Here is an 18596-nt window from a genome sequence, read left to right on the forward strand (position 1 = left end):
TACCTTTATCTACCGTACTTTCAGCAAAAAGTTTTCAATTTCAACAAAATAAATGAATCTCAAACAGACCGTAAATAATACTTTTGTATTTGCATAGCAAAAGAGATTAGATGAAAACAAGAAAAAGAAGAGCGCATAACAGCTTTCACAACTATGCAATATAGTACTATCAGCCAGCTTCACCATTGTGTAATGTTCCTTACCACCAATTTAACAATGTATTGGATAGTCACTTTCGATATATACCCAACTATTAAAGAAATTGGATGTTTGTGAATGATGTCATAGTCAGGATAATGTTACCCTATTTGTTTTTTAATCAAGGAAGGAAATTGAAACAAGTATATATGTGAATAAATATTATTTGATCTTTATTCCAGTTAACCAAATAATAATAATAATCTGATCACTCTATGTTACTTTTTGTAAAATATAAGTTATTACAGGGATAATTGACTTGTAGTAACCAAACGTAGTTCAGTATTATATAATCGCTAGACTCCAACTTTTAGCATCGCGTAAATTTATGTCGACCTGATCTTGTGCAGATGTGCCCAAAGCCTAGTAGTGATTTAGTTTTCTACAGGGAATTTAAAAGAAGAATTAGAGAGGCTTGTGTTAATTGCATCTAATTAGCCTTGCAATTCTGACTTTGCCTAAACATTTCCACGAGAAACAAGGACGGAGTTAAGACTTTGAGTTAAGGATGGCGATTCTAACCTCTAGCTCGACGGCTTCTTAGTCGCTGAGGGTTTTTTTTTTTTTTTGTTGAGTTTTTGATGTGTGCGCCTACTGGGTAAAGGTAAAATTATTTTATTTAAAACTTTTTAAAGGGTCAGTTGTTTATTTGAGTAAAATTAGTTAATTAGACTTAATTTTTTTTAGATTTGCTATTGGTGATTTTTGTTGTTGCACAAATGTTTTTGGGCTAGTATATGTTGCTTTAAATTTTAGATTTATAAATTTTTTTAATGGCCTTTAAAATGAGGAAAGTGTTAGAGATACATTGTTGATATAGTGAGTGATTATTGGTAAGAAAAAAAAGTAATGTAAGTGACAAGCTCATATGCGAACCAATAAGAATTTGTATCTCAACAGTATATAAAAATGCTGTACCTAAGTTTGTAACTGTAACGTTATTCTAAAAAGAATCAAAGATATTGTTAAAAGAGTAAATTGTAATTTTATAGAATAAAATTGCTAAATTTAATGCATATATATACTAATATATTAATAAAAAAATAAATAAATAAAGGGGCCATTGCTCCCCCTTGGTCAATTAATGCCTCCGTTCCCTGACGTGAAAGGTAGGTATTATGTCGCTTCTCGATACAATAATATTTTCTGGAGGAGTTGGTATAACTTTTCTTTGGTATAGACTATAGAGGTCCCGTCTTGAACATCCTGCATATGATATCTACCTATCTAAATAGCGTGCATGTGTTACGGCGTGTATGGGTGGCCTTAAAATAATAATAAAGATAATGTGATATAGATATGACAAGTTTTATGTCCATAATATTTTTATAAAGTTGTTATTATTGATTCAAATTTGAACTTAACATTAAGATTTTTTTTCTCCAATAATAATAATAATAATAATAATAACAATCAATAATAATCAATCATTTAAAATTTATTGTAAAAATATTGTGAAAATATTATTTATACGAAACAAAGTTTACCACCGCTGTTGGTCCCCCATCTGGAATTCTCTTTTTGGACAGAGTAGGGCAGCCGTCCATAAATCTAGGCCATCTCTTGAGAGGTGGGATTGGATTGGATCACTCTGCATCTCATAATTGTATAGAATTTCAGGGCTCCAGCTACATCTTTCTTTGTTTTGTCTTGTTTTGCTCTTTCTTTTTTTCATTTGGGGCCAAATAATGTCAGCCATAAAAGAAGAAAAATGATATTTCAACGTATGGCCTCTTATTCTTTTAAGTAAAGAAAATAGAGAGAGAAAAAAAATCAAAACCAAAACAAAAAAAAATAAAAAATAAAAGGGAAACGATATTCTTGTTCTGTTTTCTTATCCATGACCTGGTTTTCTTTTGATTAAATTTAATAATGGCCAAAATATACCGTTAGCTCTTTTAAGTTTGCCTATTGGTCTCTCAAATTTTAAAATGAGGGGAATTGATCGTTCTATTAACAATCATTAATCTTAATTATCTACGTTACTAACAAAATAATGATGTGGTAATTTTTTAGAAAAAATGTTAATAGTATTATAAGTTTTACTACATAAAGATTATAAACTGACGTGATAATGACTATAATTGTTGGATTTTAATCACCTTATAACTGGATATTTAAATTGTCATTTGTAATTGTTGACACATTAGTTTGTAAGCTTAATGTAGTAAAAGTTATAGTACCTGTAACACTACTCACTTTTTAATGACGTGACATCAATTTTAATATTAAATAAATGGAATTTGATATGGATCAAACCATGGCCACACCTCTTGACCTGTAATGAAATGGGTCTACCCAAATCAAATCCCCATTTTGAAACCCTAAAGCCTAATTTGAGAGAAAGAGAGAGAAACAAAATCCCAAGTCCAATTGGTATCCGTTTATTTTGCTGAAACTAAAAACTTTTTATTGAAAGTACTGTAAATAAAGGTAAAAGTTAATTAAAATAGTATAATGGGACCCATGAATAGTACCAAAAAGTACAATGAGACCCAAGAATAGTAATAAGAATAAGCTGGCAAAAATAATCTTTACCAAACGAACACTTATGTGCAGTTTGGATAGCACGTCCACATTCACGTTCTCAACTTTGCGCGTTTTCAGATTTTTTTTTTTTTTTTTTTTTTTCAGAGTCGGTTTTGTTGACTTTTTAACTGTGAATAGTGCATTTGTGCACTGTTTACGAACCCACAAACTCCACTTTTTATCAACTTTTTCATTAAAAATGGGTCCCACAGTACTATTCACACATTTAAAAATTATTTTGCTACAGTGTTTTCAGTTTTCAGTTTTCAGTTTCAGTAAAATAAGTTTTATCCAAACAGACCCTTAATCTCAATTCACACTTGGGCCAATCAAACTTAATTCAAATTGAGTAGATTTGGTCCTTGATCTTTTATGTTTATTTCTTATGGATCTAAGTTGTTTGGTTGTTGAGAAGTGAAATATTGTTTTGTGGTTATTTGCTCTTGAATATGAATTGTTTGGTTGGTGAGAAATTGCAAGAAACTGAATGAAATTTATTTTATTTTTGGTGGATTAGAATGGTTTGGTTGGTTGGAAAGTAAAGAAAAATTAAATAAAATTTTGTGCATTTATTTCAAATTGATATTTTTGGAATTTCATTGGAAAAATTGTAACGATTGCTAGGAATGTTTTGACCCAAACAAATAAAGCAATGTCACATCCTTGGAATATGATGGTAATGTAACATTGAAACTAATCAACTAAACACCGCAATGTCATATTCTCAGAATGAGATTCCATGAATCTAGAATTACAAGAATCTTATCACAAAAAAAAGAATTACAAGAATCATTAGAATGTAATGTAACATTACACGAATGAAACACGCATTTGTTGAATTGGATTTTATTATTGCGTAATTATCATTGAATTAATAATAAAAATGCCACATATACCTAAAAAAACCATAACCTTAATAAATACTCCAACGTCCAAACAAGACTCTGAACTCGAATCGACAACTGAAAATACTTGAGCTGAATGGACCCATTGTATCAAGAAGTTTCGTAAACGCTTAGGTGTTGTTTGGATGAGTGAGTTTTGAGTGATATGATTTTGTTTTCATCACTCATCATCCAAAATTTGTGGGACCCACGGAAAATTTTTTGTTTGGACACCATCACTCATGATCCGTGACTCAGTTTCCATCACTCAATTCTCTGATTTTTGAGTTATGAGTTATGGAAACTGAAAACACATTTTAATTGTTTTCAATTCTCATAACTCATAACTCAATGGCATTTTTGTAATTATACACACATGGAGGGACCCACAGCCGCAACTTTTGACCTTTGACTTTTTTTTTTTTTTTTTTCAATGGTTGGTCTTCCATTCTTTTTTTTTTTTTTCAAATGGTTGGTCTTCCGTTCTTTTTTTTTTTTTTTTTTTTTTTTTCTCTTCACTGATTCTTTCTTCCTTCATCTCTCTCTTTTTTTTTTCTTTTTTTTTCACTATTCGGTCTTCAGTTATCCTCTTTTTTTTTTTTCCCTCTTCACTGATTCTTTCTTCAGTCTTCGTCTCTCTTTTTTTTTTTCTCACTATTCGGTCTTCAGTTCATCCTCTTTTTTTTTTTTTTTTCTCTTCAGACTCTGTCTTCAGTTCTTCGTCTCTTTCTCTTTTTTTTTTTTCACTGTTCGGTCTTCAGATCCTTTTTTTTTTTCCTGGGTTCAGTGAGTTTGGTTTTTTTTTTTTTTTTTTTTTCTCACTGGGTTTGGTGAATTTAGCTACTGGGGGTTGAAGGAAAATAAATAAATAAAAGCTACACAAGGTACAAGTATGGGACCCACAAATAATTGAAAAATATTGAGTGATGACAAGTGAGTAATGGTACCAAACAAGGTGGGATGTTTTAAGTTATGAGTGATAAGTAATAAGTGATGAGTGATGAAAACTGAGTGATGAGTGATGAGTGACCATTTTTTTAAACCAAACAAGGCCTTAAATAGCCCTCACTTTTTCTGTCTTTCACTGAAGATGTGGGCTGGACTTTAATGGTTAAATATGAAAGTTGGAATGGGCCATTGAAACAAGAAGCTTCGTCCACGTTACGGTCCATATGGGAATTGATTCCTCTCATGCAACTGTCAATGACTTTGAATGGCTTATTAATTAAGTAACATCCATGGTCTCTAACTTTGATTTTAATTCAACATTCAAATTCAACTATTCAACATGACAAAATTCAATGTCACGGATCATTAAAGTCTACACAATTTGACCGTCATTGTGCAAGCGAGACTGTCATTTTTCTGATGGTGAGGTTTTTGTAGAATATTTTTGCCATTATCCATCTAGTTAAAATTTTTAACTAGCTTGTATGCATTTATAACATAAGAATAAGTGCTATTATATATATACAAAACCCTAAAGATATTTAACAAAAAGTAGAGAGTTCTTTGTAATAAGAAGTTAAAGTTAAAATCTTCTCTAAAAAAAGAAGTTAAAACGTTAAAACGTTAATAGTTTGTAATATTTATTTTGACCTAGTAAACATGGATCCAAATTCGTCAAATCGCCCAAATTCAAAAGGCAAAACGTGGCCTAGAGGTATTTGTGCCTTTGCGGCCTATGGAAAATGGGTCAATACGAAACCCAACATTCGAAAAATGGATAGGTTACGAGTTTGTCCAATTGACCAAATAGATCAGATTATAATTTTACCCTAAATTTAAAAATTTATACTAAAATTTATGAAGTTTGATTAGATCTTATTGAGCCTAACAAGTGAAAAAAATGTCTTTTATTATTATTATTATTATAGGTTTAATACACGTGCACATTTTCAATATATGTTTATGTTGTCTTCTTTCTCTTCGTTCCTTTTGCTTGATTGTCTATTCTCTTATCTTTTTTAGCTTTCACAGTTTTTGTCCATGAAAGTCACGAAATGACAATATCACAAATCAAGTATAACTTTTTAGAGTCCCCAAATTCCCTCTCCAATTTCTCACCACCTGTAAAATACATGATGTATTAGCTCCCTATTGCTGTATCACAGTTCAACTAGCTTTAAGCATCCTTGATTTGGTCTAGGCCGCCCTAATTACTTCTTCTGATGACAGGACAGGTTTCTATGCTAGACTAAAAGCATTGCATTGGTGGAGCTAAACATTTTAGCATTTATCTCGAAAAGTTATTTTATCTATTTAAATACAATTTCAAAACATACTCTATATTAATTTTTTTATTTTTTTCCATTAACCAAATACTATTCATTTTTTTTATTCATTTTTTTCTCACTTCCTCTCCACAAAACCCAACAAAGGTCATAAATTATTATTATTATTTTTTATGCCTGCTTGCTTCAGTGATGAACTGCCAAAAATTTGTCTTTGACATCATTAATGTTAGATACTAAATTGGAGTTTGAGGTGGTAAAAAGCTATTTTACCACCGGTAATACTAATGATTATGCCAAGTTCATAAAAAATATACCTGGTATAACACACACAAAATAGTGTTAATTTATCATGATTCATATGATACACAAAAAATTAAAAAAAAATAATAATTAATTCATGATAATCAATTCATGCTTTGACAACGATATTTTTATAAATATTAAAAAAAAAAAAAACCATTTTACCTGAACTCAATTATGATAGAACCCAATTGGGTTAAATCTCAACTATACTCAGCCCATGGCCATCATCTCCCTCTCTTTTGCAAAATCTTCTTTTATTATTATTTTTTTTATACCACTTTTTAAAGCTATATATCTTGTCAAATCACATAAATTATTGTTATGTGCATGTGTGTTTGTTGTTTTATTTCTCTTTACTATATTGCACAACACAACCTACTTGACAATGATATCAAATAAATAGCAAAATATATTTTAATTGAACTCTTTTAATTTTTAATCCTTCTTACAAAATCCTTTTAAATTGAACTGGGTTCGACAATCAGTTTCTGTCAAACTCGTGAATTGCACGGTGCTAGTACATCTTACGTCTCTTTTCTTACAGGTAATTTAACAACCATTATGGAATTTAGACTCTGGAATTCTATCATATTGATTAAAAAATAGAATATTATAGTTTAATTACAAATCACAGCATGAGCAAGAAAAAAGTGACACTCCTTTAAAATTAAGATACAAGAAGCCAACCTTAGCACTGGCACCAACCACACCAAACTCTCCCAATATGTCTTTTATGTCTTCTGGTTCTGGGTCAAGAGCAATATCACTTTTTATTTAGTTTATATTATTGGGTCCTCCAAAGATGTAATTCCAATAGAGATATTGTCAATCTCCACCAAGCTTGGAATTCCCCCACTAGCCAGTACAATTTTGTTTAATTACTTTATATAAGCAGTACCCACCTCCCCCTGAACCAGACAAATCATAGCCATGCCACTCCACCATTGGAATCAAGTAAACCCTACGCTGATTGACCCATCAATGTCACAAAGACTCACTTAATTCGGGTAAGTAATAAAGGAAAAAGGCATTTAGCCTCTACCACATATCCCCTCCCCTACTATCATCCATCAACTCCTGTTGAAATCATGACCAAACCTAATCTCTTTTTAATTTATCGCTCACGTTCATGGAAAGTTTCATTTCACAGCAGCACTTTTTCTTTAATTAGTTTGAGTTTTCACGGTGCCCCTCATGTGAACGTGTCATGTGCGGCTTTGAAGTTTTGGCCTTGAATTGAATTTCCCAGTTGTTTACATCACCATCACCTAGATGATCACGAAGAAATGAAGAACGAGTAAAAGATTCTTTTTTAACCATAGTTCTAATTGAGCTCTTTCTGGTTAGCGTCAAAACTCATCATGCAATCAAAATTTAAACTTTGGGACCAAAGCATGCATCTTTTTGACCCAAAAAACACCCTTAGATCCAGGGGCGGCGCCAAAGAGAAATTCTAAATTAATATAGATGGTTGCACTACCCTAAAAAAAAAAAAAAAAAAACTTGAACATCCTAAATAAAAATTTGTCCATTAAAAAAAAATAAAAATTGACTTCTCTAAAATTTTGGTCCACTGAACATTGAACCAAAAAATTGCAAGAAGTGTTATGTTCACAACATGTTCTCAATACTTTTATAACAAATCTTAAGTGGTAAATTGTTACTAGTAGAAAAAAAAAATATATATATATATATATATAAATTAAAACTAGTAACAATTGCTAATTAGGATTTGTTGTGAAAATATTGTGAATGTAGTATTTCTCAAAAATTGTCCAAACAAACAAATTAGCCAAAAAGCTCAAATCAAATGTTTAATTGTGATATTTTAAATTATGTTTACAAAAGACTTTTTTTTTTTTTTTTTTTTTTTACAAGATAGAATTTCTACTCTAATTTAATCTAAGTGTATATGTGTGTAAAGCTCCCTCCTGGAGACTTGAACCCCAACCCTTACCCCCCCCACACCCCACAAGCATTTATACTTATGGAGTAACCACTACACCAAGGGTGTGCGGTGGTAAGACATTTTAAAATTGCTATTTTTTTATTAAAAAAATGCATATTTTCCAATAGCTAGTTAGTTACTACTTGCTTTAGTCTTTAGATGAATTTATTGGATTTATGTGATACATCTTGTACATACACGTATGCACTAAAATAATACCTCAATATTTTATTGAACATGATTAATGTAACGATTTAATGCCTAAGTTGAATACGTTGAATGAACTTGTAACTTACCCTTTCAGGGGCGGCGCCATATACAATTGAGGGTGGTCACAGGACCACCCTCAAACTTGAAAAATAAATAAATTTTATACCTAAAAAAGAGAAATTCTAAATTAATATAGATTGTTGACCACTCTAAAAAAAAACAAAAATTGAGCACCCTAAAAAAAACTTGAATGTCCTAAATAAAAATTTGTCCATTAAAAATAAAATTTGACTTCTCCAAAATTTTGGACCATTGAAGATTGAACCAAAAAATTGCAAGAAGTACTATGTTCACAACATGTCCTCAACACTTTTATAACAAATCTTAACTGGCAAATTGTTATTGGCAGATTTTTTTTTTTAATGATATGTAAATTAAAACTAGTAACAATTGCTAACTATGATTTATTATAAAAATATTGTGGACGTAGCATTTTTTAAAAATTGTCCAAACAAATAAATTAGCCTAAAAACCCAAATCAAATGTTTAATTATGATATTTTAAATTATGTTTACAAAAGACATTTTAAAATTGCTATTTTTTTATTAAAAAAAATGCATATTTTCCAATAGTTAGTCAGTTAATACTTGCTGTAGTCTTTAGATGAATTTATTGGATTTATGTGATACATCTTGTACATACACGTATGCACTAAAATAATACCTCAATATTTTATTGAACATGATTAATGTAACAGTTTAATGCCTAAGTTGAATACGTTGAATGAACTTGTAACTTACCCTTTATTTTTTTGTTATCACTATGGACAAAATTCTTATAAGGAAATTACTTTTATTACAAAATTTATTTTCTAAGCAAATTCGTATTCACTTGAATAATCTTCTTTTAGATCCTAAGCTATGAGAAAAGTTCTCAACTTTTCATCCTAATAATCGAGAGAAAATAAAAAGAGCATATTTACAAAGATATTCTTGTCAACCTCTTTGCCATGATTTCCCTATTAAAGAAATTAGTAGAGCACTACATTAATTTAATCCTGATTAGTTTAAAAAATACGAAATATAGGTTGGAACATATCATAAAAAAGGATGATGCATTTTGTTTATATTATTACTTATTTAGGTAAGATATTGGTAATTGAAAGGGAGATCAGTAGTTTAATGATTACTTGATTGTGTATGTTGAAAAAAAAATATATAGTTGATAGCATTAATAATGAAGCTATCATACAACAATTTCAAAATATGAAAAACTTGTAGAATGAAATTTTAAAACTTTATGTATTTGCGATTTTTTTTTATGTCAATATATTCAAATTTTATTTTTATGAAATTTTGTTTAATTTAAATTTCTTAATGACCACCCTGAACAAAATTTCTGGAGCCGCCACTACTTAGATCTTAGACTAAATATACTATAAAAAAAAAAAATTTAATATTCATTCCCTGTTAATAAAATATAACCAAAAAGACAAAATGTTGTATTTAACATATTTCAAATCAATCATTTATCAAAAATAATTTTTAGAATTCTTTTAAATTTTGAAAATATAATGGGGTTTAAAGATTTGGCTCTTTTTAACGATGCTTTGTTGGCCAAACAAGCTTGGCGTCTTCTTCATAACAAAGATTCGCTTTTGCATAGAGTCTTTAAAAGTAAATTCTTCCCAAATTGTTCTTTTATGGAAGCCCCAGATAATCCTAGTGGCTCACATGCTTGTCACAGTATTCTTAAGGGTAGGGAAGTTTTGTGGAAAGGAGCCCGTTGGAGAGTGGGTACGGGGGACACCATCAAAGTGTGCGACTATCCTTGGCTGCCTAGCTTAGAGCATCCAAGAATTTTATCCCCAACAATTGATGGTTTACAGGAAGCTACAGTTGACTGTCTCATAAACCCAATTACAAGGAGCTGGGATAGTGAAGTTTTATATGGTTATTTTACTCCTTTGGAAGCTGAATTAATTTTAAAAATACCCCTTAGCCCGACAAAGGTTGAAGATAAGCTCTTTTGGCCTCATGTACCTAATGGAGTCTATAGTGTGAAGTTTGGATATAGGTTCCTTGTTAAAGACAAATCCGATCCACTTCCATCTCCCCCCTCCCAAAATGAAGCCACAAGTTTTTGGAGCCGTCTGTGGAAGCTTTCGGTGCCAAACAAAGTCAAAATTTTTCTGTGGAGGGCGTGCAGGGAAGCTCTACCAGTCAGGAAAAATTTGGTTCGCAGGAAGATCCTTGATGATGAAGTTTGCTGCCACTGTAACGTGAAGGCTGAGGATGGTTACCACGCTTTGTGGGACTGTTCTGCACTCTCAGCCATCTGGGAAACTGACTTAATTTGGCTGTTTTGTAGGTCTAAGAAATTCTCAAATTTTTTTGAGCTTGCCAAGTTCGTGTTGGAACAAGACAAGAATCCTGAGATGTTTGCGTTGATCACATGGACCATTTGGACTCGTCAGAACTAGCTTTGCACCAGCAACAGACCCTTCCCGTTAGCCCAGGTCGTCCCTTTAGCTAGGCAGATGCTCCACGAGTATACAGAGGCAAACCAAACAGCAACGATTCAATCTCTCCCTCCTCAACGTTCTCAGCCTAAATGGGAGCCTCCGCCTCCACCGCTCATCAAAATCAACTTTGACGGTGCGCTATTCAAAGATACAGAGGAAGCAGGATTGGGAGTTGTCGTACGTGACTCTCATGGAAAAGTTCTCGCCTCCCTGGCAGAAAAGATCAAAATGCCATCAACATCCGACGAAGTTGAAGCTCTTGCAGCCGTTCGAGCTATCACCCTTGCTATGGACCTCAATCTACCCTCTTTTATTGTCGAGGGAGACTCCGAGGTGGTTATTTCAGCCTTAAGGAAAAAAGAAGACTCTTTTTCTTCTTTTGGCCATTTGATTTCTTCCGTTAAGCAATTTCTAGTTTACTGTAATTGCATTTCATTTTCTCATACCCGTAGATCGGGGAATTCAGTTGCTCATTCTTTAGCCAAATTCGCAAAAACTATTGATGGTGTGTTAGTGTGGATGGAGGATGTTCCACCACCCGTTTTAGATGTACTTTTAGCCGACTTTGGCTGATTTCTTTTCTAATAAGATGAAGATGAATTCTCAAAAAAAGAAAAAAGAAAAAAAAAAGACTCATAGTATTTTCCTTTTGACTCTTCATTCAATTAATAAATCAAATAATCTTTTATAAAATCATATTATTTATTGTTATGAAACCTACTTTTAATAATATTTATGATTGAAAATGTACGTTTGTCTTGTCAAGTTCTTTTTTTTTTTTTGATAAGAAGCATGAAATATTCATTCAACTAGAAAAGAGTTACAGCAGAGAGAGCATACAAACACTGAGAGAAAATCACAAACAATTACACACCACTCCCCTCAATGAACCCGACAGCCCAACAATATTTCTAAGTTTGCATATTAACATTTTTGGGGTCTCTTTTCTTAGGCTCTAGTGATGGGCTCATTAAAAGGAGAGATATTACTTGTGGTTTTCGGGCTGGGAAGTCCTTGGGCCAGAGCATGAAACATTGGAAAGCCCAAAACCGATTTTTGGCCTCAGAGGGCCATTGGGAAACCCGTGAGTGCGCAACAGAGGAGGGTGAGCAAACTGCCGGCACAGAAGAACAGCTGGCTTTCTCCGTACCCATGCTCACCGGATTGACAGCCACCGGAATCTGGAAGCCGGAATCTTCCTCTCTTCTTTCGTCCTCCGACCCGCCTCGCCAAGCAGCACAGAGCTTCTCAAAAATCCCCCTTCTCCAAATGGATAGATCATAAGACCCAGACCGAAGGAACCAACCGGAACCCAAAACACCACAAATAAAGCAAAAGGAAGGCAGCCATTCCATTTGAAGACAAGATCTGAAATAAAACTGGCAGATCTTTATTTGCTTATCTACATACCTTAGATCCAAACCCATTTTCCAGACAGATCTTGGAGTGGACTTGAAAGCTCGCACACGCTCCTCTAGGATGTCCGATCTCATGACTGAAGTGGAGCTTTCATCATCCTCATTTGTGGTGAGATGAAAATGCAGGAGTTCTCCAGCGATAGCATGATCCATGCTGCTGAGGGAACCTTGAAGGCAACAAAGACTAAGAGAATACCCAAATAGGGGAAGAGGGTTTGTACCATGGCAAGAGAAAAAACAAAAAACAAAAAAAGCTCCTACTGAGGGAGAGAGAAAGTCTTGTACCACGGCAAGAGAAAAAACAAAAAACTCCTACTTGTCTTGTCAAGTTCTAGCATAAACAAAAGAGTAAACACAAATACAATCACAACAAATTGATAGGTTGTTAATTTTTTAATGACTATCTCAACAAGGAAAAGAACTTGGCATTCGTTAGTTATTAGGGACATCCCAGATCGAATTGGAAAATAGAAAAATTTGTACAAGTAACACCTTCTTTCGTCACCAGTACTCTTGACACAAATCAAAAAGAAATTATGATATATAAATAAAAATATGTATTCTTTAGATCAACTACCATCCCATCAAAGTTTTGAAGGAAAAAAAACTTGTACATGCATATATACATACATATATGAGCAAGAAACTATAAAATAAAAGTAATACACACACACACCATATATATATATATAGTAATTTTGCTTGAAATACCCTAGACTTTTATTGCACGGTAAAACTTAGTTTTATGCTGATTAAGGAAAGAAAGAAAAAAAAGTTTACTAAAGGATTTTAACTGCACATGAAAAAGTAAAAAAAAAAAAAAACCCATTTTTTAATGTTTTAAGTTTATATATATATATACATATTTATTTATTTTATCACTTTAGACCAATTGAATTTTTAGGAAGAAAAAATTTACTGTAGATATTTATTATAAAAATAAATAAATTTGAGGGAGAGGGGGAAGAAGGGAGCATGGCCATGTTTGGTCCCAACATAGGTCTGTCCCTACATTAGCATGTAAAAATCAAGCTTGGGTTGTGTTAAATTTGGTTCAACTTTCAAGACAACAACACCAAAAAATCGATCACTAAACAATGGGTCATGCTAACAAGTGTCCTAACTCGTTAACAATCCATTTTAGAAAAATTTTGACATCGCTTTTATGGGAAATGAAAAAAGCCGTCAAAACATTAATTGATTTTTTTTTTTTTGTGAAAATGCACTTTTGGTCCCTACATTTTGGGCCTATTTACAATTTGGTCCCTAAATTGATTTAGCTCCTAGATCAGTCCTGATTTTCAAAAAATCGTTTTTAAAATAGTCCCTACAATCAACCCACTAACAGAAAATGCTGAGGTGGCAAACGGAAGTGCCAAGTGACATGTTAGATCTGACGTGGCTAATAAAATAACATTAATAAATACCACATTAGCATCCATGTCAGCATTTTGATTAATAATTTTAAAAATATTAAACTAAAAAAATTCAAAATCAAAAACAAAAAAAGAAAAAACTTTTTCAGAAGAACATTGTTCTTCTTCTTCCCCAGGACATGAACTTCATATGCTTCATGTTCTTCCCTAAATCAAACCCAATAAATCCAAGAAATCAAACCCATAAACATCCAGCAAATCAAACCCATGGCTTATAATTTCTCTTCTCCACACATAACCTCTCTTCTCTTCGACCCTTACTCTTTCTCTCTGTAACTCTCATGCACTCTGACTCTTCTTTCTCTCTCTACCCTTCTATTTCCCTTCTCTCACTCCCGTGACTTGCGATTGTTCTTGGTGGTTTCGTGGTTGTGCTCTGGCGATTCGTGGGTCTGATTTTGTGGTTGTGCTCCGGTTGGTCGTGGGTCTGATTTCGTGGGTTTTTGTTGGCTATGATATAGGTTTGAACTTTGTGGTGGTCAGATTCGTGGGTGAGGACGTGCTCGATGGTGTCGCTGTCGGTTTGGCCGCGAGTCGTGGGTGACTGTGCTTCGATGGTTCCGATCGGTTCGTGGGTTCGACTGGTTCATGGTTCGTGGGTTTTTCTTTTTTTTTTTTTTTTTTGCCATGGACCGTGGCTGATTTGGCCGTGGGTCGTGGCTAATTTGGTTGATTTGGTTCATGGGTTTTTTTGGCTGTGGGTTGTGGTTCATGGTTTTTTTTTTTTTTTTTTTTTTTTTTTGTTTGGCTGTGGTTGGTGGTTGCAAATTGAGAAGTGGTGGAAGAGGAAGGTTGTTAGGTTGTGGCTGCTGTGGTTTGTGGTTGTGGCTGGTGGGGCAACGGTGGAGGTGATTTCGTTGAAGCAAGATGACCCAAACAAAACGCCAACACCGATGGAACTTCAGTCAATCACGGATCCAAACGAAACCCAGATTTAAACTGAAAAAGCTATGGAGATTTAGGCATGGGTCTTTGTTGAATTTTTTGGGTTTTTTTTTGTGTTTGTTTCCCAAGAAAATTTCTAGGTTTGGGTTTGTTGGAGATTAGTTAGTTTTTTTTTTTTTTTTTTTTTTTGAGTTTATAGGTTTGATTTGCTGTAGAATTTGGTGTTGATTGTGTTAGAATTTGTTGAGTTTGATTGTGTTAGTTATGTTAGGGAAGAACATGTTCTTATGTTCCTCCAAAAAAACAATGAAAAGCAATTAAAAAAATACAAATTTAATTATTTAATTTAATGAGATTTAAGGTTTTGTTTTTTTATTTTATTTTATTTTTTAATTTTCTGACATGGATTTTTATTATTAAAATGCTGATGTGTTATTTTTTAAAAACCAAATAATTTTTATTATTATTATTTTATTAGCCACATCAGATCTAACATGCCACCTGGCACTTCCATTTGCCACCTCAGCATTTTCTGTCACTGGGTTGACAGTAGGGACTATTTTAAAAACGATTTTTGAAAATCAGGGACTAACCTAGGAGTTAAATCAATTTAGGGACCAAATTGTAAATAGGCCCAAATGTAGGGACCAAAAGTGCATTTTCGCATTTTTTTTTCCCATAAAAACTTTTTTTAATTGAATTCTTAACCAGTGCCCTAAGGACACTTGTTAGCATTTTCCCTAAACAATAACATATATATATATATATATATATATGAGATTCGTTCCATCTCTTGAAGCACCAAACTAACCATTTTAACACATACAACCAATGATAATACACCATTTGAGAAAAAATTATTATTTAAAAAACAAGGTGGATAAACTTATAGTTATGCTTTTAAAAAATGAGCTTTAATAAGTTTTAATTATATTAGCGGTGATGTCGTGGAAGCCTAAAAAAAGTGCACACAATACTCTATTTGATGGAACAAAAACTAAACTATTAGTTTCTAGTAGTAATCTTGAATCACCGACAAGTTTCTTGAATTCACAAGGTGATAGGTCTGGAATCAACCAAAGGAAAGTTTGAGAAAAACTCTAAATTTAATTAATAATAATCACTCCCCAAAAAATGTTTACAAACTTAGGAACTTATTAAGGGTTCCATAAAACTTAATGGATAAGAAAATATATTCTAAAATAAGTCCTAATTAATACCTAATCATAACAAGAACCAAATTTGACCTAAAAAGCATTAAAAGCATCTAAAAACGAGTAAACAAATAATCTCAACCTAAAATAACGAAAAATTATATAAAAATTCCAAAATTAAATAGTTGATTCTATCCTACATCAAGCAAGATGTATAAATAAATTGGATTTTAAATTTATCTAATCATACACAAATGCATTTTAGTTAAATAAAACACCAACTAGCTAAGGGATACAATCTTTGGTTTCTATTGAATTAACCTATCTATTAGAGACGGCTCATATCAGTCATCATTTCCCAAAATGCCTTAGGAGTTGAATAGAGCATAGTGGAGCAAACACAACTGGTAGAGTGAAGCCTATAAGGTCGTGAATGTTTAATTAGAGTTTATTTTGCTAGGTCGAATAATAAGTTGGAGGTATATGGTCATTTTAGAAATTTTTACAGGTACATGATTATGTTATATATATAAGCACTATTATAACCATTTTTTTTTTTTTATATCGTGTATTATTAGCCCCTCGTTCCCATTGCGTAGGCATATTGCTCAATCACATAAATTATTTATGTTAATTTCTCTCTTCTCCCTTCTTCAATCTCATGCAAACTAATTGTTTCTCAACACTATTTCTTATGTATAAAATATGTAATTAAATAGATATAACAAGTTAACAATATTTGATTGTATACACTAGACCAAGATAAGTCTATTACACCAAATGTTAATACAACAACATTAGTATAGTAGTATTAGACACAATATTGCATCTATAAGTTTAAAATCATTGCAATAATAGTTTTATAGTAGTAAATTATCACATTTACAATAATTAGTTGCAATAACTTATAATTATTAGGCCTACATTAGAAAAATTTATTGCAATAACTTAAAATAAAGATATTGTTACAATAACTTGATAACAGTTATTTTTGCAATCTATTACAACAAAAATTTCAAAGTGGTATTTTATTGCAATAAAGACATCATTGTAATCATTTGATATCAATTATTTTATAATCTATTACAATGACAAACTCGAAACTAATATATCTTTGCAATAACTTGATATCAATTATTTTACAATCTATTATAATGACAAATATGAAACAATTATTTCTTACAATGAATATATCATTGCAATAAATTGTTTATTGCAACAACATATATATGATAGGAGTTTTACCATACTGTTACATTAGCTAGCTTAGGAAGTTTGTTAGTAATGAGTTGTGAGAGTTGTACTAGTGGTTAGTTAGTTAGTTCAGGAGTTGTAACTAATTGTATAACAGAATTCATACATGTACTAAATGTATAACATATTGCTCTACTATAAAAGGGTAATCTGAATTGTAAGCAAGGATATTGAAGAAAGATATGCAATTTCCTTCTCTTTGCTCTTCCTACTACTCTCTCCTCTTCTTTACTCTAATCTACTCTAGGAGGCCTAGTTCCTTCAAAGAACTACCATAATTATTTTCATTACTTGATTAAGAACTATTGAGTTTTTATCAATATATCATTGCATCAAAATTTTTATAAAAATATCTAGTGATTATTGCAATGAAATTTTTTGTTGCACAAACTTATTACCTCAAAATTATTGTAACAACTTGCATCGACTATTGCAATGACTTTGATGTTATTCCAATGATTTTTTGTTGTTGTAATAAACATTTTTTTAGAGCATTCACATCAAGAGTGTTATAAATGCTAAAATGCTATTTTTAGCATTTATAACCCCAAATCCCTACTCCATCAAAGATGCCATATGTTAAAAAATTTGTTATCTTGCTACAGTGTGCTCTCATTTTTGATACCGCATTGTAGCAACATGCAAACATTTTTTATTAATTTATTTCTCTCTCTTCCGTGCTTGTCTCCTTCCCAAGTCTCTTCTCTCTCCTCTCTCATTTCTCCTCTGTCACACCATCTCACCCAAGCTTCTTCCTCTCCCTCTCACCATCTCAACCAACTCTTTCACCACTACAATCCAAAAAATACCTAGAAAATACCAGAAAGAACCCTGTTGCAATCACACAAAAACTCAAAAAGAACCCCATTGCAATCACATAGAAACCTAACCAGAAAATCAGCACACAAAAAAAAAAAAAAAAAAAAAAACCCCAAAACCTCACTGAAAATACCCATAAAATACCAAGAAAAAAAAAACACAAAAAAAAAAAACAACTTCCAAAACCCAAAAAATCAATCCTAAAACTCCCTTTGTACACACCACCAAAAATAGCCCCAAAACCCAGCAACAAACCACTAAAAAGCCCTCAAAATCTCATTGCAAATCCACTGTTGAGATCGTGTGCGGTGGTTGGCATTGCCGTTGGCGTTGGTTGGGTTCAGTGGTGGAATGGGGAGGCTTTGTCTTGTTTGGATCAAAGTCTAAGTAGGATCGGATCAAGTTTGAATTCAAAGATAGAGCAGAGAGAATGAGGTTGTTGAGTGCTGTGGTTGGAGGTGATACGCTTGAAAAGCAGCGGCCATGGAGGTAGCTCAGTTTTAGAGAGAGAGAGAGAGAGAGAGAGAGCTCAAAGGGGTGAGAAGTGTTTTAGGCCGATAGAGAGGGTGATAAGTGTTTTAGGCTGACGGAGCTTGGTGGTCAACCATGGAGCATGAATTTAAGAGCAGAAGATCAAAGAGAGGGAGAAGGTTCTAGTCTTCTACAACTATTGGGTTTTTTTTTGAGAGAGAGAGAGAGAGAGAGAGAGAGAGAGAGAGAGAGAGAGAGAGAGAGAGAGAGAGAGAGAGAGAGAGAGAGAGAGAGAGAGAAAAATGAAAAAAAAAGAATATATAAAT

The sequence above is a fragment of the Quercus lobata genome, chromosome 6 (assembly GCF_001633185.2).
Source record: "Quercus lobata isolate SW786 chromosome 6, ValleyOak3.0 Primary Assembly, whole genome shotgun sequence".
Taxonomy (NCBI): Eukaryota; Viridiplantae; Streptophyta; class Magnoliopsida; order Fagales; family Fagaceae; genus Quercus; species Quercus lobata.